The sequence below is a fragment of the Ovis aries genome, chromosome 14 (assembly GCF_016772045.2).
Source record: "Ovis aries strain OAR_USU_Benz2616 breed Rambouillet chromosome 14, ARS-UI_Ramb_v3.0, whole genome shotgun sequence".
Lineage (NCBI taxonomy): Eukaryota > Metazoa > Chordata > Mammalia > Artiodactyla > Bovidae > Ovis > Ovis aries.
The window spans coordinates 31,038,179-31,064,323 of NC_056067.1; positions in this window are offsets into that span (position 1 = coordinate 31,038,179).

A 26,145-nucleotide genomic window follows, 5' to 3' on the forward strand; every position below is an offset into this window, starting at 1 on the left:
CTCAACCACCACGAACACTTTGCTCATACTCTTCCACATGTAAGAGAGAAGATAATATATATATTTTTTCATTATGGCTTATGTGTTGTTTTCATTTAATTGCTGTTTTCCCAGAACCCATATGTTAGAGTCAATACTTTACTAACTTTAAATATTTTAATTAATGCCGGGCTGGATGAAGCACGAGCTGGAATCAAGATTGCCAGGAGAAATATCAATAACCTCAGATATGCAGACGACACCATCCTTATGGCAGAAAGTGAAGAAGAACTAAAAAGCCTCTTGATGAAAGTGAAAGAGAACAGTGAAAAAGTTGGCTTACAGCTCAACATTCAGAAAACTAAGATCATGGGATCCAGTCCCATCACTTCATGTTGAACAGATGGGGAAACAAGGCAAAGAGTGACAGACTTTATTTTGGGGGCTCCAAAATCACTGCAGATGGTGACTGCAGCCATGAAAGTAAAAGACTCTTGCTCCTTGGAAGGAAAGTTATGACCAACCTAGACAACATATGAAAAAGCAGAGACATTACTTTACCAACAAAGGTCCATCTAGTTAAAGCTATGGTTTTTTCCAGTAGTCATGTATGGATGTGTGAGTTGGACCGTGAAGAAAGCTGAGCACCAAAGAATTGATGCTTTTGAACTTGTTGATGCTTGTTGGAGAAGACTCTTGAGAGTCCCTTGGACTGCAAGGAGATCCAACCTGTCAATCCTAAAGGAAGTCAGTCCTGAATATTCATTGGAAAGACTGATGCTAAAGTTGAAATTCCAATCCATTGTCCATCTGGTGTGAAGAACCGACTTATCTGAAAAGACCTTGATGATGGGAAAGATTGAAGGTGGGAGGAGAAGGGGATGACAGAGGATGAGATGGTTGGATAGCATCACTGACACAGTGGACATGAGTTTGAGTAGGCTCCAGCAGTTGGTGATGAGCAGGGAAGCCTGGCGTGCTGCAGTCCATGGGGTTGCAAAGAGTGGGACATGACTGAGCAACTGAACTAAACTGAACTGAACTTTACTAATTACAGTGCTAGGTCAGCCACCCAAATTCTGAATAATCAGGCTCTTACCCAATCCGTTATTTTCCCTTATTGAATGAAATCACCAGAGGCAACATCTATATTTCTGTTGTGAAAGAATATCTGCTTTGAGGGAAATTAATTATATGCTTCCTATAGCTCTTTCAAGGTTTTGTTCCACTGCAGCAACCCATGAGTGACTATGAATAAAGTGACAAGCATCTTCTCAGGACCAAAGAATGATGCTGGCAAATGATGCTGCTTGACTCTGATACAGATGTTCTTGCTTACCATTCGATTAGTGTGTTGGAAATAAGTTAGACATTTGTGTTATGGTTTGATTTAGTTAAAAGTGAAAGTGAAGTCGGTCAATCATGTCCGACTCTTTGTAACCCCATGGACTGTAGCCAGGCTCCTCCATCCATGAAATTTTCCAGGCAAGAGTACCAGAGTGGGTTGTCATTTCCTTCTCCAGGGGATCTTCCTGATCCAGGGATGGAACCCGGGTCTCCTGCATTGCAAGCAGTTTACCATCTGAGCCACCTGGAAAGCCCTGATTTAGTTACCATGTAGTTATATATCTCAACTTATCAGAGAAGTACTCAAAATAAGTCTTGCTCCTATTTCCAAACACTGAATTAGAATCAAGGACCAAATCATTTACCACTGACTGTCAATTATATACATCAATTGATGAGTCAATAATAGTGATTCACTATCCCTGAAAGGAAAATCACTTCTATGTTCTTTGGAAAAGAAATAATAAACCTAAATTATTATAGTATGAATATACCAAAACTGTAAAAATGCCGTTATCTTCCTTCCTTTAGAAATAATTTATTCAAGTAATATGTCACAAACTGAAAGAGATATAGAGCATTAAAATATGATCAACCCTTAAAAATCAAATTTGTATTAATATTGTGTGCCAAATAGCAATTTCAATTTTATAAGTGCAATCATAAGTACTAACAACTGTGAACACAGATCAAAATCCAGCTTCCTTTTCACAAATGCTTTTCCTGCTTATTTTTTTAAAGAGATAAAAAATAACCCATCTTTATTCCAATGAAGCTGGTTTTAAATGAAATTAAAGCTGAAGAGTTGATTAATAAGAAGTATTGACTAATCCCTCTAATCCTTAAGCAGATTATCTGAAAAATAGATTGATTTCTGATGGCCACAGACAGTGCACCATGAATATATTGGAGTTTTAATATTTTAAAGAAATGTTACTCTGCTTTTAAAAATAAACAATATTATAAAACCATAACAACTCCCATTGATATTTGCTTAAACTACTGTAATCTAAATTTAATTTGGATAAATTACATGTTTTATTAAATTATAGAGTCATATGTTACAAATATAGAAGTTTGAATTTGGCTTCTCCAGAGTACTTTCTAGAGTTCATCTCTTTTACAGAGTTGTATTAGGCAGGTTTATCTAGTGAAACAGAATCTATCTATGTATATCTATATCTATATCGAGAGATTTTAAGAAACTGGTTCACACAATTAAGAAAGCTGAAAAGCCTGACATTAATACCTTCAGGCTGGGGACCTAGAGAAGAGCTGATGTTGCAATTCAAGGCCAAAGGCAGTCTGTAGACAGAATACCCTCTTTCTCTGAGGATGTCATCAACACTGATTTCTGTTCCTATCATGTTGGTCACTCAACAGTTCCATACCTAAATCAGTCCTAGTGAATAGGAGTCCAGGCCCACAAAGCCTCTACCCCAGCATCTCAGCTAGCATGTTTGTCCACAAAGATGCATCTCTCTTTGGAAGAGAGATAGAAGAGGCTAACTGAGGTCAGTTGGCTGATAATGTTGTGATCTTGGTTTTTACTGTCTTTCTGGTGGTTGATGTTCTCTGGTGGGTGTTAACCTATATTATAAAGATAATATACTCTGTGCTCAATCTTATATGTCCATCTGCATGCTTGCTTTCTGAAAAGTGAAAATTCCTGAGTCATGTCTGACTCTTTGCGACCCCATGGACTATACAGTCCATGGAATTCTTCCAGCCGTGATACTGGAGTGGGTAGCTGCTCCCTTCTCGAGGTAATCTTCCCAACAGAGCGATCGAACCCAGGTCAGGTCTCCCGCATTGCAGGCAGATTCTTTACCATCTGAGCCACAAGGGAAGCCAAATAATACTGGTGTGGGTAGCCTATACCAGGAATTGAACTGGAGCCTCCTGAACTGCAGGCAGAGTCTTTACCAGCTGAGCCACCAGGGAAGCCTTGAGGTAAGACCTCCTCATTCATGATCGTCCAAACATTTTCTTTCTAGGCCCATGACCAAAGAGGCTATCCATTTGCTGCTACCTATAACTGACTCGATGGACGTGAGTCTGAGTGAACTCCGGGAGTTGGTGATAGACAGGGAGGACTGGTGTGCTGCGATTCATGGGGTCTCAAAGAGTCGGACACGACTGAGCGACTGAACTGAACTGAACGGATGAGTCCAAGTCAACTCTTCGCATGAGGTGGCTGCAGGAGGAGAAGGGGACGACAAAGGATGAGATGGCTGGATGGCATCACCAACTCAATGGATGTGAGTTTGAGTGAACTCCGGGAGCTGGTGATGGACAGGGAGGCCTGGTGTGCTGCAACTCATGGGGTCGCAAAGAGTCAGACACGACTGAGCAACGGAACTGACTGAACTGAACAAGTCCAAGTACATTCTTGTCTCAGTCCACTATATTTTCACACATATTGGATGACAATTACACCACCCAGAGATCTTCCAACTGTTTGCCCCCCGCCTCCCCACTCTCTTTCATGACTATTCATTAGTGGGAATACACTGCTGCTGCTGCTAAGTCGCTTCAGTTGTGTCCAACTCTGTGCGACCCCATACACGGCAGCCACCAGGCTCCCCCGTCCCTGGGATTGTCCAGGCAAGAACACTGGAGTGGGTTGCCATTTCCTTCTCCAATGCATGAAAGTGAAAAGAGAAAGTGAAGTCGCTCAGTCATGTCCGACTCTTAGCGACCCCATGGACTGCAGCCTACCAGGCTCCTCCATCCATGGGATTTTCTAGGCAAGAGTTCTGGAGTGGGGTGCCATTGCCTTCTCCAGGGAATATACTAGAAGAGTCAATATTTATCTCACACTCATATACTGAGCCAAACTTTGTAAGTAATAATTCACTCCTATTTCCTCTTCTATTAGGTTGGTGATCAGAAACTCTGGCCTTCAAGAGAGGATCTTGTTGCAATACTACAGAATCCACTAAGAAGAATATGTGCCATTGTTTTGACCACCAAGTCAAAGGATGACATAAATACCTCAGCTTGAGTAAGTAATAATTCACTCCTATTTCCTCTTCTATTAGGTTGGTGATCAGAAACTCTGGCCTTCAAGAGAGGGTCTTGTTGCAATACTACAGAGTCCACTAAAAAGAATATGTGCCATTGTTTTGACCACCAAGTCAAAGGATGACACAAATACCTCAGCTTGAGTGCTTAAACAGGCCTCGTGAAATAATTTTATTTTCATTTGTTCTTGATAAATTAACAGGGGCCAATAGCAGAAGAGATAAAGGGATATATGTGGAGCCAATGTGACTAACACTTGCAATGCACAGAGGCATGAAGGGATATTTCATGTTTCAGTAACAGTAAAACTCCCATGCTCTTCCACACGTCTGGACAATGTCATGCTTCCATGCTCTTCTACTTGTCTAGAATTTTTTAACTTAACTCATGCATTCATTTTTCAGTTACTAAGTTGTGTCTGACTCTGTGACCTCATGGACTACAGCTGTACTGAAGTGAAGTGAAGTCGCTCAATCGTGTCCAACTCTTTGCGACCTCATGGACTGTAGCCTACAATGCTCCTCCATCCATGGGATTTTCCAGGCAAGAGTACTGGAATGGGTTGCCATTTGCTTCTCCAGAGGATCTTCCTGACCCAGGGACTGAATCCTGATCTCCTGCATTGTAGGCAGATGCTTTACCATCTGAGCCACAAGGGAAGGAAGTCCCCAATTTATTTTTAACTACTAGCTCAAGTTATTTCTTCATACTTAATGTTTTCCCTGAACATATGTTCCAGCCTAATTTATGTTTTCACAGTTTTATTAAGGTATAACTGATATACAAGAAAAAAAAAACTGTGTATACTTAACATCTACCATTAGTGGGTGTGGACATACACATATGCACATGATACCTTCACCACAATGAAAAGAAACATATTCATTACCTTCAAAAATTTCCTCTGTGTGCATGCATATGTGTGTTAGGAACATTTAACATGGATCTATCTTTGACATTTTTAAAGTTAATGATACCATGTTTTTAACTATAGGCACCATATTGTACAGTAGATCTCTAAAACTTATTCACTGTGTTCTGGTCTAATTTAAATGCTTATTTCTCCTGTTTCAATACTTGCTTGAGATTTCCTCTGCTAAGTACTAATGTTCACTTAAATGAACTATCTATTTCTATAGGAATATTTTGATCTCATTAAGAATGGAGAATTTTCTTATTCATCTGTATCTTCTCAGTGTCTTGCACAGCAACCTGCCCATAGTACATGCCAGAGTATTTTTGATGATTGAATAAACACATGTAGCTTCCTTGGCAGTAATACAGACAGACACTATATAAGGGAACTGAATATAAATATAAATATAAATCTTACCTTCTGTTATCTAGCTTTGGGACTAAACATATTGGCAATGAGGAATCATTAGAAGTTTTAAAAGAGGGAGAGCAAATGCTGAGTTAAAACAAGAAACCTGATTAATTTGCTTTGAAACTCATAATTGATACTCTGTTGACCGCTTTGACCTGCATCTCAGTTTTACTTCCAATTCTCATCTTAAAAAAAAACATTAGTTTTGAATCATCACAAAGATATTGAGATATCTGTAAAGCACATAAATTTCATCAAAAGCACAATTATACATAAATGTAAACAGTATATGCTAACTACTCTCTCTTGCCTAATTTTCATTTTGAGATATTTGGACATTTCTGTTTACTTCACCTTTAACCGAATTACATGCATGGTCATTTTTATTTCATAGATGAGAGGACCACAGCCTCAGTGGAATACCTTGACCTTTGAACAACCCAACTGTTAGTGGTGCTGACCCTGTAAGCAGCCAAAGTCCACATATAACTTTAAAGCCAGCCTTTCATATCTGTAGTACTTCATTTGTGGATTCAGCCATTCTTGGATTGTGTGTTCCTGTGGTACGTATTTATTTAAAAAAAAAACAAAACAAAAAAAAGCAGTTCAAACCTGTACAGTTCAAACCCATGTTGCTCAAGGGTCAATTGCATTTTGTCTGAACCTAGCATTACTGAGCCATTCTAGAAGCTCTTATTATAATCATGAATTGAATTTTGATTATTCATGTGTTTCATAGTTCAAATGTGGAAAACTCAGAGCATTCATTACATGTGTTTAAATTTCATTCTTGGCAACTTTCATTGCATTTTCCCATTTGAAATATGTACTTACCTTGCTAGGGTTCTCATATTAATTTTAGCTATTAGCTGTTCACACTTAAGATTACGGTTGATTAAAGCTGTGGCATTTCACTCTTCTTATTTCCACCATGATTTCTATTCATCTTAATTGTCAGAGACTTTTATTTAAATCTGATGTATATGTGATCCTTCTGCAAAGATGTTTTTAGCATGATGCCAGTTTTATACTTGTGATATATTTAAACCTTTCATTAAAAGGCAAATTTCTTAAATATTTAAAAATACTTGACTGATTAAAAGCCAAAAGCACATACAATCCTTATTCAGTACTCTGCAGTTTTGTAAAGTTGTTTATCACAGGAATTAATGGGTTTTTATAAATAAAATAAAAGGTATTGCAAAAGTTTCCAGCATCAGTCATTGTCTATCCATTACATCTCATTGTCTATAAATTATCATAAATTAACGTGCAATTTCCATATATCCCTGTGTTCACACAAGTTCCTTAGAAGAGTAATCATGTGATAACAATTCCTAGATTAGCTAAACCTTGGGTAAATATATGGAAGCAAAAATTAGATAACATTAAGGCAAGAGATGGAGAACGCAATGACACCCCACTCCAGTACTCTTGCCTGGAAAATCCCATAGATGGAGGGGCCTGGTAGGCTGCAGTCCATGGGGTCGCTAAGAGTTGATACGACTGAGCGACTTCACTTTCACTTTTCACTTTTCACTTTCATGCATTGGAGAAGGAAATGGCAACCCACTCCAGTGTTCTTGCCTGGAGAATCCCAGGGACAGGGGAGCCTGGTGGGCCGCCGTCTATGGGGTAGCACAGAGTTGGACAAAACCAAAGTGACTTAGCAGCTTAGCAGCAGCAAGGCAAGAGAGAAATGGAAAGATGGTGAAATAAGAGTCTAAATAAAAGGGGAGGAACTGACAGTAAAATAAAAGAGAAACTCGACTTTGTCTGCAGCTTTATAGTTGATGCTAAATTTGTGCATCAGATAATTACTATGCATTTCCTATGACTAAGCTAAAACCTTTGTCTGTGTGGATCAAAACAAACTGTGGAATATTCTTAATGAATATTCATAACAAGATGGGAATAACAGAGCACATTACCTGCCTCCTGAGAAACCTGTATGCAGGACAAGAAGCAACAGTTGGAACTGAACATGGAACCAACAACTGGTTTGAAATTAGGAAAGGAGTATGTCAAGGCTGTATATTGTTACCCTGCTTTATTAACTTATATGCAGAGTACATCATGCAAAATGCCAGGATGAATGAATCACAAGCTGGAATCAAGATTGTTGGGAGAAATATCAAGAAACTCAGATATGTATATGATACCACTTTAATGGCAGAAAGTGGAGGGGAACTAAAGAGCCTCTTGATGCAGGTGAAAGAGGACAGTGAAAAACTGGCTTAAAACAAAAGTCAAAAAATGAAGATCATGGCATGCAGTCCAATCACCTCATGGCAAATAGATGGGGAAAACATGAAAACAGTGTCAGATTTCACTTTCTTGGGCTCAAAATCACTGTTCATGGTGACTGCAGCCACAAAATGAAATGTGCTTGCTCCTTGGAAGAATACCTTTAACTAACCTAGACAGTGTTTTAAAAATGGACATAACTTTTCTGACAAAGTTCCATAGAGTCAAAGCTATAATTTCTCCAGGAGTTATGTATGGATGTGAGTGATGGTCATAAAGAAGGCTGTTCAGTTCAGTTCAGTCACTCAATCGTGTCTGACTCTTCACAACCCCATGAATTGCAGCATGGCAGGCCTCCCTGTCCATCACCAACTCCTGGAGTTGACAAAACTCACGTCCATTGAGTCCGTGATGCCATCCAGCCATCTCATCAACCGTCGTCCCCTTCTCCTCCTGCCCCCAATCACTCCCAGCATCAGAGTCTTTTCCAATAAGTCACATCAGCTTATACATCATTCCTTCCAAAGAACACCCAGGACTGATCTCCTTTAGGATGGACTGCTTGAATCTCCTTGCAGTCCAAGACTCTCTCAAGAGTCCAAGATTCTCTATCAAGAGTCTTCTCCAACATCACAGTTCAAAAGCATCAATTCTTTGGCGCTCAGCTTTCTTCCCAGTCCAACTCTCATATCCATACATGACCACTGGAAAACCATAGCCTTGACTAGACGGACCTTTGGCAAAGTAATGTCTCTGCTCTTTAATATGCTACCTAGGTTGGTCATAACTTTTCTTCCAAGGAGTAAGCGTCTTTTAATTTCATAGCTGCAGTCACCATCTGCAGTGATTTTGGAGCCCCCCAAAATAAAGTCAGCCACCGTTTCCACTGTTTCCCCATCTATTTCCCATTAAGTGATAGGATGAAATGCCATGACCTTAGTTTTCTGAATGTTGAGCTTTAAGCCAACTTTTTCACTCTCCTCTTTCACAATCATCAAGAGGCTTTTTAGTTCCTCTTCATTTTCTACCATAAGGGTGGTGTCATCTGCATATCTGAGGTTACTGATATTTCTCCTGGCAAACTTGATTCCAGCTTGTGCTTCTTCCAGCCCAGTGTTTCTCATGATGTACTCTGCCAAATAGCTGTGAAAAGAAGAGAAGCAAAAAGCAAAGGAGAAAAGGAAAGAGATACACATCTGAAATAGGGAGAAGGCAATGGTACCCCACTCCAGTACTCTTGTGTGGAAAATACATTGGATGGAGGAGCCTGGAAAGCTGCAGTCCATGGGTTCGCTGAGGGTCGAACACGACTGAGTGACTTCACTTTCCGCATTGGAAAAGGAAATGGCAACCCACTCCAGTGTTCTTGCCTGGAGAATCCCAGGGATGGGGGAGCCTGGTGGGCTGCCGTCTATGGGTCGCACAGAGTCAGACATGACTGAAGCGACTTAGCACAAGCATCTGAATGCAGAGTTCCAAAGAACAGCAAGAAGAGATAAGAAAGCCTTCCTCAGCAAACACTGCAAAGAAATAGAGGAAAACATTAGAATGGGAAAGACTAGAGATCTTGTCAAGAAAATTAGAGATACCAAGGGAACATTTCATGCAAAGATGGGCACGATAAAGGACAGAAATGGTATGGACCTAACATAAGCAGAAGATATTAAGAAGAGGTGGCAAGAATACACAGAAAAACTGTACAAAAAAGATCTTCATGACCCAGATAATCATGATGGTGTGATCACTAATCTAGAGCCAGACATCCTGGAATGTGAAGTCAAGTGGGCCTTAGAAAACATCACTAGGAACAAAGCTAGTGGAGGTGATGGAATTCCAGTTGAGCTGTTTCAAATCCTGAAAGATGATGCTGTGAAAGTGCTACACTCAATATGCCAGCAAATTTGGAAAACTCAGCAGTGGCCACAGGACTAGAAAAGGTCAGTTTTCCTTTCAATCCCCAAGAACTGCAATGCAAAAGAATGCTCAAACTACCATACAATTGCACTCATCTCACATGCTAGCAAAGTAATGCTCAAAATTCTCCAAGCCAGGCTTCAGCAATATGTGAACTGTGAACTTCCAGATGTTCAGGTGGTTTTACAAAAGGGAGAGAAAATAGAGATAAAATTGCCAACATCCTCTGGATCATCAAAAAAGCAAGAGAGTTCCAGAAAAACATCTATTTCTGCTTTATTGACTATGCCAAAGCCTTTGACTGTGTGGATCACAATAAACTGTGGAAAATTCTGAAAAAGATGGGAATACCAGAACACCTGCCCTCCTCTTGAGAAATCTGTATGCAGGTCAGGAAGCAACAGTTAGAACAGGACATGGAACAAGAGAATGGTTGCAAATAAGGAAAAGGAGTATGTCAAGGCTGTATATTGTCACCCTTCTTATTTAACTTATACGCAGAGTACATCATGAGAAATGCTGGGCTGGAAGAAGCACAAGCTGGAATCAAGATTGCCGGGAGAAATATCAATAACCTCAGATATGCAGATGACACCATCCTTATGGCAGAAAGTGAAGAGGAATGAAAAAGCTTCTTGATTAAAGTGAAAGAGGAGAGTGAAAAAGTTGGCTTAAAGCTCAACATTCAGAAAATGAAGACCATGGCATTCGGTCCCATCACTCCATGGGAAATAGATGAGGAAACAGTGAAACAGTGTCAGATGTTATTTTTTTTGGGCTCCAAAATCACTGCAGATGGTGATTGCAGCCATGAAATTAAAAGACGCTTACTCCTTGGAAGAAGAGTTATGACAACCTAGATAGCACATTCAAAAGCAGAGACATTACTTTGCCAACTAAGGTCCGTCTAGTCAAGGCTATGGTTTTTACAGTAGTCATGTATGGATGTGAGAGATAGACTGTGAAGAAGGCTGAGCGCTGAAGAATTGATGCTTTTGAACTGTGGTGTTGGAGAAGGCTTTTAAGAGTCCCTTGAACTGCAAGGAGATCCAACCAGTCCATTCTGAAAGAGATCAACCCTGGGATTTCTTTGGAAGAAATGATGGTAAAGCTGAAACTCCAGTACTTTGGCCACCTCATGCGAAGAGTTGACTCATTGGAAATGACTCTGATGCTGGGAGTGACTGGGGGTTGAAGGAGAAGGGGACGACAGACGATGAGATGCCTGGATGGCATCACCGACTCGATGGACACAAGTCCGAGTGAACTCTGGGAGTTGGTGATGAACAGGGAGGCCTGGCGTGCTGCAGACTGTGGGGCTGCAAAAAGTCGGACACGACTGAGTGACTGAACTGCACTGACTGACTCTGCATATAAGTTAAATAAGCAGGATGACAATATACAGCCTTGACGTACTCCTTTTCCTATTTGGAACCAGTCTGTTGTTCCATGTCCAGTTCTAACTTTTGCCTCCTGACCTGAATATAGGTTTTTCAAGAGGCAGGTCAGGTGGTCTCGTATTCCCATCTCTTGAAGAATTTTCCAAAGTTTATTGTGATCCACACAGTCAAAGGCTTTGGCATAGTCAATAAAGCATAAATAGATGTTTTTCTGGAACTCTCTTGCTTTTTGCATGATCCAGCGGATGTTGGCAATTTGATCTCTGGTTCCTCTGCCTTTTCTAAAACCAGCTTGAACATCTGGAAGCCATAGTTCATGCATTGCTGAAGCTTGGCTTGGAGAATTTTGAGCATTACTAGCGTGTGAGATAAGTGCAATTGTGTGGTAGTTTGAGCATTCTTTCGCATTGCCTTTCTTTGGGATTGGAATGAAAACTGACTTTTTCCAGTCCTGTGGCCACTGCTGAATTTTCCAAATTTGCTGGCTTATGAGTGCAGCACTTTCACAGAATCATCTTTCAGAATTTGAAATAGCTCAACTGGAATCCCATTACCTCCACGAGCTTTGTTTCTAGTGATACTTTCTAAGGCTCACTACACTTCACATTCCAGGATGTCTGGCTCTAGGTGAGTGATCACATTATCGTGATTATCTTGGTCATGAAGATATTTTTTGTACAGTTTTTCTGTGTATTCTTGCCACCTCTTCTTAATATCTTCTGCTTATGTTAGGTCCATACCATTTCTTCCTTTATCGAGCCCATCTTTGCATGAAATGTTTCCTTGGTATCTCTAATTTTCTTGAAGAGATCTCTAGACTTTCTCATTCTTCTGTTTCCCTCTATTTCTTTGCAGTGTTCACTGAGGAAGGCTTTCCTATCTCTCCTTGCTATTCTTTGCAACTCTGCATTCAGATGCTTATATCTTTCTTTTTCTCCTTTGTTTTCTGCTTCTCTTCTTTTCATAGCTGTTTGTAAGGCCTCCGCAGACAGCCATTTTGCTGTTTTTCATTTCTTTTCCATGGAGATGGTCTTGATCCCTGTCTCCTGTACAATGTCACGAACCTCATTCCATAGTTCATCAGGCACTCTATCAATCAGTCTAGTCCCTTAAATATATTTCTCACTTCCACTGTATAATCATAATGGATTTGATTTAGGTCATTCCTGAATGGTCTAGTGGTTTTCCCTACTTTCTTCAATTTGAGTCTGAATTTGGCAATAAGGAGTTCATGATCTGAGCCACAGTCAGCTCCCAGTCTTGTTTTTGCTGACTGAATAGAGCTTCTCCATCTTTGGCTTCAAATAATATAATCAATCTGATTTTGCTGTTGACCATCTGGTGATGTCCATGTTCTCTAGTGTTGTTGGAAGAGGATGTTTGCTATGACCATTGTGTTCTCTTGGCAAAACTCTATTAGTCTTTGCCCTGCTTCATTCCGTATTCCAAGGCCAAATTTGCCTATTTCTCCAGGTGTTTCTTGACTTCCTACTTTTGCACTCCAATCCCCTATAATGAAAAGGACATCTTTTTGGGGTGTTATTTCTAAACGGTCTTGTAGGTCTTCATAGAACCGTTCAACTTCAGCTTCTTCAGCGTTACTGGTTGGGGCATAGACTTGGATTACTGTGATACTGAATGCTTTGCCTTGGAAATGAACATAGATCATTCTGTAATTTTTGAGATAGCATCCAAATACTGCATTTCGGACTCTTTTGTTGACCATGATGGCTACTCCATTGAATTGATACTTTCAAACTGAGGTTCTGGAAAAGACTCTTGAGAGTCCCTTGGTTGTCAAGGAGATCAAACTTGTCACTCCTAAATGAAATCAATCCTGAAAAATTAATTGGAAGGACTGATGCTGAAGCTGAAGCTCCGATACTTTGGCCACCTGATCAGAAAAGCTGACTTATTAGAAAAGACCATGATGCTGGGAAAGATTGAGGGCAAGAGGAGAAGGGTCTGAGAGAAGATGAGATGTGGTATCACTGACTCAGTGGGCATGAGTTTGAGAAAACTCAGGGAGATAGTGAAGGACAGAGAGGCCTGGATTCCTGTAGCTCATGGGGTCACAAAGAGTTGGACAGGACTTAGTGACTGAACAGCAACAAATGTTCCCATAATATAAAGCAACAGGAGGATACAAAGTAAATAAAATTGAAACTGTCCCCAATATATTCATAATCCTTTGGGAGAGAAAACATTCTGAAAGCTATCAAGAGGTGCTAGTTTTGTTACAAATTTTGTAAGCAAATAACAATGAACACACGTTGGAGAAGGAAATGGCAACCCACTCCAGTGTTCTTGCCTGGAGAATCCCAGGGAAGGCGGAGCTTGGTGTGCTGCTCACTGTGGGGTCACACGGAGTTGGACATGACTGAAGCGACTTAGCAGCAGCAGTAGCAGCAGCATAGACAGGTTGAAACCTGAAAATCTGTGGATTAAACTCTCACTCCTGTCACTTAAAAAAATGTGAATTAGGTGTATCCCTTAATCTGCTAGAGTCTATTTCCTCGATCATTAAAATGGGCATAAGCATTGAACCTTGTCAAGAGAACTATGGTTAGCCTAGTGTCCTGTACGTGGTAAATGCTTAGTGAACTGAGTCTATGGTCATTTAAAATAAGAGGCAAACAAGACTTCTGGCCCATGTTCTGTTGCATTTTACTTTAAGAGGTCAACCTCAATCTTTCACTTCTATTGCAAAGCCATCTGTATATCCTCCTGTTGAATAAATACCTCCGTTATCCATCACACTCTCATCATTTGCGGCCAGGTGTGTATTTGGACTCTCTCTTTATTTTAGCAGTGAATTCTTAGAAATATTCTCAGTGTCCATCTGGCATTAATCCTAGGAAATGACAGATATTTAGACCAAATTACACAAGATTGAAAGTGCCATTTGTTCAGCTATTAAAACAATGAAAGGACACTTTTTGGGGGGGAAAAAACACCAATGTTCAGAGAAGAAAAAAATCTGTAAAAAGATCAACATCTCTTCCCTTTGTCCTGAGGGAATAAAAATAGCAACTTCATGTCATAAATATTTGAAGATGCTTTGAGATGTGTTTAAGTTAGAAATGTAAACAACATCTGAAATTGTATTTTCTTATCTAATTTATCTTTAAAATTCTTATTTAAAATCCTTCTTCTACCAGTTATTGAAACAAAGAACACAGGATTTGCTTCGACTTAAATATATTATAGATTCCTAATTCCCCTCATAGCCTCAAAAATAGAGTTCTGTAAGATAATATGCTAAATTTAAGGGGAAAACTGCTCAAAAATTTTGTAACAAGCTTAGCCAAAAATCTGTTGTTGTTAGGTAGAGTAGTCATCTATTCTTATTAAACAATTAGCTCTGAAGCCAAAATTAAAAAAAAAAAATTTTCATCCTTGCACCTTCCCTCTCTCTACGTATAGCTCAGAGGGCAAGTGAGGTTTATTTAAGGTCATTTCAGAGTATGAAACTAGGGTGTATCATACAAATAGTGTTTTCTTATTGCAAATTCTAGGATATTCCTATCCATAGGAAGAATGTTGAGTGAAACTGGGCTTTGATCATTGTCTGATTTCTGCTTCTTGACTCTTCCAGTTTTTCAACATCAGGTACATGGAGATATACCAGGGATGAGAGAAAGACTATGATTCTAAATCATTCTTCTGGAATCTTTCCCATCAGGAAGAATTGGAGGGAGTTGGGCTAGAGAACAGACAGGCAAGATGGAGATATGTTTAGAATCAACCCTTCCCTTGGACCCAGGTATATTTCCTTGAGTCTTAGTTCTCTCCCTTCCTGTGAAAAGAAATACCCAGAAGAACCAATTGCACAGGGACTCCTAAGGTAGAAGACTGAGATGAGTTTACCCTGGACTCAAGCTAGGGCCTTAATTTACTTTAATTACCTTCTGTCATTTCATATTGAAAGTATGTCCTTATGTTACATCTCCTACTATTAAAGGTTATGTTATGAACTATGCTTGTCCACTGGGCGTAGAACCAGATCAGGTAGGTGGTGCTACTGCTAAGTCACTTCAGTCGTGTCCGACTCTGTGCGACCCCATAGACAGCAGCCCACCAGGCTCCCCCATCCCTGGGATTCTCCAGGCAAAAACACTGGAGTAGGTTGCCATTTCCTTCTCCAATGCATGAAAGTGAAAAGTCAAAGTGAAGTCACTCAGTCGTGTCTGACCCTCAGCAACCGCATGGATAGCAAGCCACCAGGCTCCTCCGCCCACAGGATTTTCTAGGCAAGAGTACTGGAGTGGGGTGCCATTGCCTTCTCCGAGGTAGGTGGTGGGTACCTAGTAAATGTTTGTTGAACATTTGAACACATGCATGCATCCATCCATGTGTGGATGGATAAACCAATAGTGGCATTTAAAAGACAACAAAGTACACATTAATAAGTATTGTTCATGCGCAAACTACATTGGTCCTTGCATTTAAATAGGTGTTTCAGGGAAGAAATCATATTGAAGCAATTATAATTTTCTACCATTTCCCACTTGCATTATTATTATTGGTACTACTACAACCTCTGCTACTTGTTATCCTTAGAACTGAAAGACACCAGGTACCAGATATTATTAGTTTATAGTAAAGGCAGAAAGTGCCCCATGACTGCATCCATATTTGAAATGTTTACACAGAAACAAAGTTCTAAGATTATGGAATTATATTTATTTATAATGTTGAAATTCTCTCTTTCACCAGAAGTGCTGAGGTTTGGCCTCTGGAATATCATTTTGTTAATGGCAACTGTTATCAGCAATTGCTAAATGTATAATACTCAGAAGCATTGGAGGATAAAATTGCAAACTCAACGTCTAAACACACAGAAAAATTATTATCTCATTACTGGTCAGGTCTGTTTTGTGCACACTGTTGTTAATTATTTGTATTTTTCCCTAGGACAGCAAATAAAAGTCTGCTACAAGTAACTATAATTTGGTAACACTCCTGTGTTTTCCTTGTAGTTTCTTTCTTTCTTCCTTTCTTTTTCAATCTGTTGAACTGTAAGGCTATTGCCATAATGAACAAGATAGCAATACCAGACCACCTGACCTGAACTCCTGAGAAGTCTGTATGCAGGTCAAGAATCAACAGTTAGAACTGGACATGGAACAATAGACTGGTTCCAAATTGGGAAAGGAGTATGTCAAGGCTATATATTGTCACTCTGCTCATTTAACTTATATGCAGAGTACATCATGAGAAATTCTGGACTGAATGAAGCACACACTGGAATCAAGATTGCCAGGAAAAATAGCAATAACCTCAGATATGCAGATGACACCACCCTTATGGCAGAAAGTGAAGAAGAACTAAAGAGTCTCTTGATGAAAGTGAAAGAGGAGAGTGAAAAACTTGGCTTAAAATTCAACATTCAGAAAACTAAGGTCATGGCATCTGGTCCCATCACTCCATGGCAGATAGATTGGGAAACAGTGGAAACAGTGACAGACTTTATTTTGGGGGGCTCCAAAATCACTGCAGATGGTGACTGTGGCCATGAAATTAAAAGATGCTTACTCCTTCGAAGAAAAGTTATGAACAACCTAAACAGCATATATATTTTTAACATAAAATGACCATTTTATTACTTTGAAATGAATGGCAAGTGACATGACATGAATCCAAAACGCTTTCTATCTTCAAGAAGATAATCTATTTTTTTTTAATTGGAGGCTAATTACTTTACAATGTTGTGGTGGGTTTTGCCATACATTCATATGAATCAGCCATGGGTGTACATGTGTTCCCCATCCTGACTCTCCCTCCCACCTCCCTCCCCATCCCATCCCTCAGAGTCATCTCAGTCCACCAGCCCTGAGCACCCTGTCTCATGCATCAAACCTGGACTGGCACTCTATTTCACATATGATAATATACGTTTCAATGTTATTCTCTCAAATCATCCCACCCTCGCCTTCTCCCACAGAGTCCAACAGTCTGTTCTTTACATCTGTGTCTCTTTTGCTGTCTCAGAGACATTACTTTGCCAACAAATGTCCGGCTAGTCAAAGCTATGGTTTTCCCAGTAGTCATGTATGGATGTGAGTTGGACTATAAGGAAAGCTGAGCACCAAAGAATTGATGCTTTTGGACTGTGGTGTTGCAGAAGACTCTTGAGAGTCCCTTGGACTGCAGGGAGATCTAACCAGTCAATCCTAAAGGAAATCAGTCCTGAATATTCATTTGAAGGACTGATGCTAAAGTTGAAACTCCAATACTTTGGCCACCTGATGTGAAGAACTGACTCATTGGAAAAGACCCTGATGCTGGGAAAGATTGAAGGCGGGAGAAGAAGGGGACGACAGAGGATGAGATGGTTAAATGGCATCACTGACTCAATGGACATGAGTTTGAGTATACTCCAGAAGTTGGTGATGGACAGGGAGGCCTGGTGTACTGCAGTCCATGGGATTGCAAAGAGTTGGACATGACTGAGCCACTGAACTCAACTGAACAAGGTGGCAAGAGGCTCCTAGGACTTGGATCCCTGACGTCAGACTTTCCCTTGGACAGGTGTGAGATATTGTGTCTGAAGTGGTCCTATTCATCCAGAGGTAGGAGTAGAGGGGGTCATAAGCAACTCCAAAGTTCTTGTATCTCAGTCAACTAACTAGAGTAGACGTTTTTAGAGACTGTAAATGTGGTAGTACTCTGCGAAGGCAAGAACATGTCATTTATAATCAAAAGATTCAAATGTGATTCTTTTACTACTATCTGTTGACATCATGATTTCCTCAAACCTTGTTCTGTTGCTTTATAATGTTAGTTGATAACACATTTTATCATATAACATGTCTGTAGGAAATGGGTAAAATAATATATTTAGCACTATCAATACTCAGAGAGATTGAAATCCCATTCTCCATATGCCATAGTTAACAAGTTCCTTTGTATCTGTTACTCTGCAGCCTTATTTTAATGCTTAATGGGAAAAAAAAAAAAAAAGAGACCATGTATCTGGTTGAAAAGCAGCAGTTAAATGTAGCCATTATTTTCCTTCTTTTATCTGTAGGCTGCTACCAGAAGTAGCTCTCCCCACTCTGCAAGTTTTTAGTTTTTAGTTCATTTAGAAATGTATATCGGTGTTCACCTTCCTATGTCTAAACAATACATGCAACCTATTATCTCCCACCTAGTCAAATTTGTTTCTCTTTTATTTTACATGTGATTGAGTTCTTTCACACTTCTGCCCTTTCTCCCTTCCACCAAATAAATTGCATCTCACTTTCCAGATACATATTTCATTGTTATTTCTATATCTATATAAATAGTGTCCATTAGTGAGCCAAGAAATAAATTATGACTTATTTGTCTGTTTTGAACAACTGTTTTTGTTTTATTAATAACCATTTCATTTTTAAAGCCATTTTTCTGTGAAAATCCAAGTTTTCTACATATTCCCAGGGCTCTTTAAAAAAGTTTTTCAATATAACTCATTAAACAGTCAAAAAAAACCAGACAATTTATTTGTGTCTTGTTTTTCTTTCTTCTTTTCCCTGAAGATCTCCATTGAGATTCCCATAGTCCCCTGTCCCAGCCTACATGGATTGCTTCCTAGACCTACTATGGAGGTGCCATTTTGGAATTTTCCCTCCCTTTTCTTCAACACTCTTTTTTTCATCAGACATTCCCCTTGAATTTATTTTTCCTTGGTATATTTCCCAATTTTAGAAGTGCTGATTCTTCAGTAAGTTCTTGAAAATCATGCATGACATGGAGAAGGAATGTGTTGTAAACTTAAAATGAAGTTGAGTGAAAAGCTATGCCCCTCGGAGGAAGCATAAATGATGTTCTTCTGCTTGAAGGATGGAAAGGGATGCTCTGAGCATCCAGTCCACACACCTCATTGATCACTAGTGGGGAACGATCAAAAGGAAGTTAGCAGCAAATCCAGAACTAGAACCCATGACTTCCAACTAACAGCCAAGTCTTTCCTCCACTGTGTCAGGGAGTGTGCTCCGTAACTTTTGTGTTTCTTTCAGTATCCAGTCCCTGCAAAGATACTGTGCTATGTGCCTCACTGAGACCATGACAGTTTTACAGGAAAAGAAATGGGGAATAAGAATTACAGAAAATGATTAAATTATAAAACTAGTAAGTAGCAGATCAAGACTTCCAGATACACACACACACACAGACACACACACACGGACACACACATACAGACACACACACACACACACACACACACACACACCCCACACAGATGAGATCTGCATTTAAATATTTACTGTTTTTAAAAGCCCATTTCTATTCATGAGCTTAAAACATAAAAACTGTTAAGTAACCAAAGACATCCTTTTAAATGTTTCATGAGTTTTCCTTTGTTCAAAATTGGTAATAATACTAGTGACACTATGTGATTACTGCTGAGCTCCAGAAGCTTTCTCTAAAGGTCAGCTAGAAATTTTCAAAAGGGCAAAGCTTATTCCACACACGCAATGCTTGTGCAGGAGGATGTTAGTGATGGCTTTTTGAATTGTTTCTCTCCTTAAGTGAACCGGTGTTCAAGGTACTTCAAATTCCTAATCTGTGGTTTTCTTTTTTTTTTTTTTAAGCCACATTGAGTACAATAAAATTTGCTTCACAATTTAAGGGGAATAGCATTGTCCCTATAAAACTCAAACATTAACATAATAGTTAATGGAGTTTCCTAAGCAATGTTGATACAGTATGAACATTACTTGGTGAAATAAAAATACATTAATGAGTACAAACTAAATTCACTTTCATTTGTTCAATAACTATATCCTGAATGTCTTCATGCCCACCACCCTTGTTGACATCCAGCTACACAGATGAGCAAGCTACCCCCTGTCTTTAATGGTGGAAATTGCTCAATTACAAAACACATGTGTAAGCCAGTAACTTAAATGCATTGTGAAAACTATGATAATTGGTTTATAAAGTACCATGTGATATAGAACAATATATAGTATATACAACTAGGAAATAAAAAATAGAAATAAATAATAATTTATACAGTTTCGTTTGATTAAGAAATTAAAAGATAATCACTTATATGTATTTGCTTAGGTTATTTCTCTTGGGTATACAAGAAGCTGGTGAAACATTGTACCTGGAATGTAGATTAAGGAATTTGGGATAATATATTTACTCTTCATTGTGTATAATTTTATAGTAACTGCTAAAAAGAGTCGGACACGACTGAGCGATTGAACTGAATTGAACTGAAAAAGCACCATTTGCCTAAGAAGAAAGAAGGACATACAGGTTAGTTTTAGGGATTGAAGAAGTCTTTGCAAAATATGTATCACCTGACTTGAGTTGTCACAGATGAAGAAGAGGAACAAGGTAATGAAATATAAGAAGGGTTTTCAAGATAATGGGAAAATATGACATAAATGTCAGACGTGGGAAATATTAGTACTCTGTTATCAGGGTATGAGACAAGCCTTGTGAGAGTGAAGCAGGCATGAGAACCAAAGTTGCTTTGGGAAAGCTTTCTGTGTTCTGTTAAGACCTTGCAGTTCATTATAAAGAATTGAAAACTGCATGCCTGGGGATGGCAGTACTCACCAGGAGAGAATTTCATTGATTCAAAAGAGTAATGAATTTTCCAGGAAATTCACTTAGTAAGAAGTTCTGTATGTGGTAATGCCTTTTAAGGATTATTGTGCTTGTTAGTAGAAGTAGAAAAATTTGACATTGTTTTCAGCCATATGATAGACTCCATTCCTGAAAAACTAACCATTCTAGCATTCTTAAAATATTGGAAAAACAATAGCAAAAGCGCATTCAATTGCTCAGTTGAATTTACAAGATATTAAGGGAAATCCCTAAGGGTCAAACTTTTCAGTAGAAGCTGCAAACCTTTGATACTTTAGCTATCCTGTGGGCATTAGTCAATTCTGATCCAATGAGCCTCAAGGGAGAAATGGACAAAACAACGGACCAGACAAGGTCAAGTATTAACATTGAGACACTTGAAGAGCTAAAACTTCAGTAAAGAATAAATCTCTGTGTGTACGTGTCTTTGACTCAAGGCTCTAAACGGAGGGGAGAGAAAAAGGAAAACACACACACACACACACACACACACACACACACACACACACACACACAAAAGGTCTCCCCTGAGAAGACATTCTTCCAGGTTTTCCCTTGCTACTTACTTATGGAGAGGTCATTTATACAGTATGTCATAGATATCTTGGAAACTATGATTAAACCTAGAGATTGAGTGAGACACTTCTATTTCTACCAGTTGGTAGATAGCAGTCAATGGATTTTCACAAACTGCCTATGTGATACTAAGATAAGAATGAGAACCACTTTCAGATATATTGCTTTTGAAAGAACCTGTGTTTCTATTGCATGGTTTCAATAAGATCTCCTTGCCTGAGTCTGTAAGTTTGTAAATTTTCTGCCACCCTGTAAACCAATGTCTCCAATAAATTTATGTCACTTGTTTCTGGGACTTTAAGTAGATACATAAATGGCTCCTGAGACTTGGAATTTATTTTTTAGTATTTTATTAGTATATGGCACAAATTAAAATATGGGAGGAGAAAGAATGGGGTCAGTTGATTTCTATTCGAGTTAACTAGGGAAACGTAGCACATGTAATATTTTTTGATGGTGACAATTGATATTTCTCCCTCGTGGCTCAAAGGTTAAAGTGTCTGCCTCTAACATGGAAGACTTGGGTTCGATCCCTGGGTCAGGAAAATCCCCTGGAGAAGGAAATGGCAACCCATTCCAATATTCTTGCCTGGAGAATCCCATGGACGGAGGATCCTGGTAGGATACAGTCCATGGGGTCGCTGAGAGTTGGACACAACTCAGTGACTTCACTTTCACTTTTTACTTTCATGCATTGGAGAAGGAAATGGCAACCCACTCCAGTGTTCTTGCCTGGAGAATCCCAGGGACGGCGGAGCCTGGTGGGCTTCAGTCCACAGGGTCGCACAGAGTTGGACACGACTGAGCAACTTAACTTTCACAACTTTTCATTGATATTCTAGGGCTTCCCAGGTGGCTGAGTGGCTAAAGGATCTGCCTGCAAGGCAGGAGATGCAAGTTCGATTCGTGGGTCATGAAGATTCCCTGGAACAGGGCATGGCAACCCAATCCAGTATTCTAGCTTGGAGACTCCAATGGACAGAGCAGCCTGATCGGCTACAGTCCATAGGGTCACAGAGAGTTGGACACGACTGAAGAGATGGGGCACATTGAGATTCAATTTCCCAATAAAGGATAGGTTATTTTTTTCTTTGTGCCTCTCATTGTATTTATTTATTTAGGCCTTGATATTTATAAATACTAAAGTTCATCAATAGAATTTTGTATTCTCCCTCAGTCATCATCACTGATTTTTCCTGCTTTTTCATTAAAAGGCTTTGTAGTCATTGTTATATCACAGTTGTTTCATGCAGGCAATACCCTACTGCAATTGGCAATGCATTTTTCTTAAGATAAGGATGAAGTTCCTGAGGACCTGATGACACCTTATTTAATCAGGGTACACCAAATGCAGGGACAATTCAGTTCCCTGGGTCTCGTTTTACAAGGTATCATGTTTATTACTCTCAATCATATGCATCTCCTGTAATGAGGAAATCAGGATGCAAAATGATATTTTATGATGCAAATGTTATGTGCCTATTAACACCTGGAAGTTTCCCTGAATCAATTATTCAAGTACATTCTTTCATACATAATCTAAGACTCTCAAAAACATTTTGGTCAGATCACCATAAGAAACAAACAAACAAAAAAACTCATTCCAATCAGATATGTTTGATACCTTTCTGATATTTCATTCTGCTATATATATAAAATGTTGAAAAGATATTTGCATACCCATGTTCACTGCAGCATTGTCAACAACAGCCAAGAAGTGGAAGCAACTCAGATCACCTCCTAGTGGGATAACTGGATAAACAAAAGGTGGCATACACATACAATGAAATATTTTTGTTGTTGTTTAGTCGCTAAGTCATGTTAGACTCTTTGTGACTCCATGGCCTATAGCCTACCAGGCTCCTCTGTCCATGGGATTTCCCAGGCAAAATACTGGAGTGGGTTGCCATTTCCTTCTCCAGGGGATCTTCCCAACTCAGGGACTGAATCCATGTCTCCTGCTTGGCAGACAAATTCTTTACCACTGAGCCACCTGGAAAACACAATGAAATATTATTCACCCTTAAAAGGAAAAAAAAAAAAAAAAGACATCGTGTGGTGTCACATGCTTCAATACTGATGAACCTGGAGGACATCATGCTAAGTGAAATAAAGAGACATATAAACACTGTATGGTTCCACTTATATGAGATACCTAGAGTATTTAAAATCATGGAAACTAATATTTTAGGTCAAAAGTGTCACAGTTTCTAAACAGTTTGAAGGGTTAATGCAGCCACAATAGGGAAAGTAGAGATGTGCTGCTTGCAAACGGGATGTTCTGCCAAGGAGGCGGACACAGCCTTGATACTAATGGTCCCTTGCTAATAAGGGAACATTCCCTTCTTATGATAAGGGCTCTGGACAGACTCTGCAGTAAGCTGGAATTTCACTCCCTTTTGCTATATGATAACGTTTATGCACATGCGCTGTACTAAGAAGGCTTAGTCATACAGTCTGGAATTCTGCCCAGAGGGGATGTATATAAATAAACCGCGAGCTTGCTGGTGTGCGCAGTTCTTGTCCCTCTGGCCAGAGTGTATGTCTCTTGTGTGCGTCTTGTATGTTCTGGGTCATTTCACTCGTAGTAACCAACACAGTTGCATGTCAAATTCCTGATATCTTTATTTAATATTTTCAGGTTAGGAAAAGTGAGAACTAGCATTTCATCAACAACTACTTTATGCCATATAATAGTCAGTAATTGTCTTACATGTTTATTATTTTTCTGAATGAAGGCACATCTCCCTTTTAGAGTTGAGGAAATGGAAAAGTACCTAAAACTGATGAAGTCCTAGTATCATATATGTGGTCAGAGGGTAAATAAATGATCGAATCAAGATCCCAAGTCTAACTTTCCCCAGGAGAGACATGCTAACAAGAAATTGACAGGCCTAAAATAGACAGAAATTGGTGTCTGGAACCCAGCCAGGTTCTAAACTAATTGCTCAGATCTGATTCAAAGGTAACACTGTGGAGAATGGAGAGTGGATCTTGGATATTTTCTAGGGATATAAATCATCCTACTCCCTGCTGCTGCTGCTAAGTTGTTCAGTCATGTCTGACTCTGTGAGACCCCATGGACTGCAGCCTACCAGGCTCCTCTGTCCATGGGATTTGCCAGGCAAGAGTACTGGAGTGGGTTGCCATTGCCTTCTCCGATCGTACTCCCTACCCCCCCTTAAAAAAGAAACCTTTTCATAAGTCCAGATAGGGTAACTAAAATCTAATTCCCAAGTTAATCAGAATCAGGTGAACCAGAGAAGTAGAACTGAGCACCATGCCCAAAGTCACAAATCAAGGATACCTGCCTGACCCAGCTGGGTATACCCAAGTCATGGAGCAGAAACTATATGAAACTTCTGAAATCTGGATTCTGGACCCAGTTCTCTTTAAATATTATGAGTATTTAGTATGTCATCCAAAGTGGGCCATTTCTGACAGTGAAAGGGGGCCCTATTCATAACTAGACTTGGAGGTAAAAACTCCTAAACCAGGTCAGCTCCAGCAAAGTCTAATATGTATCAATCATACATGAGTAATGGTAGGCCACTCCTAACAGGGCTTCAGAGGTTATTCTGATACCAATTAATAACTGTCCACATTCCACCAATTTCTCAGGTCACAGTTGCTCCTAGAATTGTATCCTGTAATGCCCTAGACAAACTTGGAAATCTTGTTTCCACAAAGGCCAACATTTCTATATTCTCTAAATTATTTTCTATCAAAAGGAAAGCCAACTTTCTTGCCAAATAACTGGGAAGAAATCATGAACCCTCTATCACTGGGGGAAAATGAGAAGTTTCAGAAAGAGGGTAATTTATCTCATGCGTAAAGTCAACAATTAGTTCCAAAGGCATAAGAAAAATCCTTGCAGGGCTCCTACAATCTGAGATAGATCTCATCATCAATAGAAAACTTTAGAAGGAATGACAAAATAGGCCTGAGATTCCCAGTTGTGTGTTTCCCTTTCACAAATTAGCATTTCATAATATTAACTCTTCATTGTTCTGTTGAGGGAATTTTCTGACAGTTGTTTCTCTGAGGCTGGCAAAGGAAAACTGTTATTTACTTTCCCTGAAAAGTTGTAAGGAGAAAACAAGTGAAGGACCTGGAATGATCAACATCCATTCACCATTTGGTTCCCCACATCTGAGCTACTTTCTTATGCACCGATTTAGTTTTGTATGTTTACCCTCTGCTCCAAGTTTGGTAAATGTTTGGGAATTAAATAATATTGATGCAGCAACAATGTTTCAATTTCTGTGAGCCCAGAATATATTATCACTAATGAGAGCCATCAGCAACACAAAATGACTACAGTGAATCCTATCTTGAGTCATAAAAAAGAACTCTGATGTTGTGGATAACTTCTTAACTCTATCATTGGAAAATGTAGAATTCCCTTTGGAGTTCTAAAACACTGAGTGTAGCTCTCAAAGCTCCATCACTAAGTACATTAGGAAGCAGGGGATCCCTGCTTTAATTACCTATTGATACCAATGTCTTCATTTGAGAGAGAAAAGAAGTGAATCTGAGAGGGAAGGAATAGTCTCACTCAGTGTCATTCTCCTAGCAAGGATCAGAGTCAGAACCAGAGGCTGGGTCAGGCTGAGTCCTGGTATTTTGCATTCAAATCTGCCTTTCGCCCTCATAGTGGTCTTTGTCACTCTGATACCTGCCAGTACTTCTAATTTTAATATCACTGTTTTTCTTCTAAATATGCAATCCTTTAAT